Consider the following 1,041-nt stretch of genomic DNA (forward strand, 5'->3'; position numbering starts at 1 on the left):
GACGCCAATCTACCTTTCAATAAAAAGCTGTTTGTATCATTGAAAGTTCTGTTACTGCGTTTTCCTTTAAAGACAAACGATGTTAATGTATGAGCTCTTTTTTTTTTTTTTAAACTACAGTCTCAATGTTCAGGTTTAATTGCAGTGTTGGCACTTCGCAATAAATAAGTGGGTTGTAACTTGGGTGCTCATCTCTGCAAGGTTTGCCATCCCTAGTTTAGGGAGAATCAGAGCTTGGTTTTGGACGCTCGGACGCCTAGGAGGCGCTGTGGATTAGGGAGTGGGGTGAACGTGCTCGGAACCAGTCTCCAGAAAAGCAAGGACTGAAGCCTTGAGAGTGAATGAGATCATTGTGGTTATGGAGGGACAGAGGCCTGAGAAACAGAAAATGTGTAGATAGGACACGTTCTGAGGACCCCTGGGTGCAACACAAGTGCCCCCAAAGGGTGAAAGTAGAAATCCAAAGAACTAAAAAAATGCACCATGACAAGGTCAGAGGTGCTTTTGCCCCACCAGATTAACACCACTACCACTCCCACTACCACTCACTGCCGCCACCACCACCACCACCACCACCACCACCACATTGTTATACCTTTTGCCAGGTGCCTGTGCAGCACACCACAGTACATTTAGTTATCATATCTCCTTACACCCCTTTTGGCTGTGATAATTTCTAATATTCGTTGGTTTTGATGATGGATAGTTTTGATATGCAGGTGTATCGTAAAATGTCCCTCTGTTGGAATTTGTCTCTTCTTTTTCATATGATTAGACTGAGGATATGTATTTAAGGGAAGGAAGATCAAAGAAGTGAATATAATTTTCATCACCTCACTCACATGCAGGCTAAATACTGTCACCATGATTTATGGCTGTCAGTGATGACCTCTATTACCCAGTAGAAGAGAGATTGCTGGCAGAATATATTTCTCCACTGTGGAGTGAATTCCTGCCCTGTCCTCCAACCCCAACTTTCCATACTGTGCCCTTGGAAGGAACCTACTAGATAATGACCTACATACCTAAAGAAGAGTTTCG

Source organism: Octodon degus, unplaced genomic scaffold, assembly GCF_000260255.1.
Source record: "Octodon degus isolate 3935 unplaced genomic scaffold, OctDeg1.0 scaffold00276, whole genome shotgun sequence".
In the NCBI taxonomy this organism is placed as follows: domain Eukaryota; kingdom Metazoa; phylum Chordata; class Mammalia; order Rodentia; family Octodontidae; genus Octodon; species Octodon degus.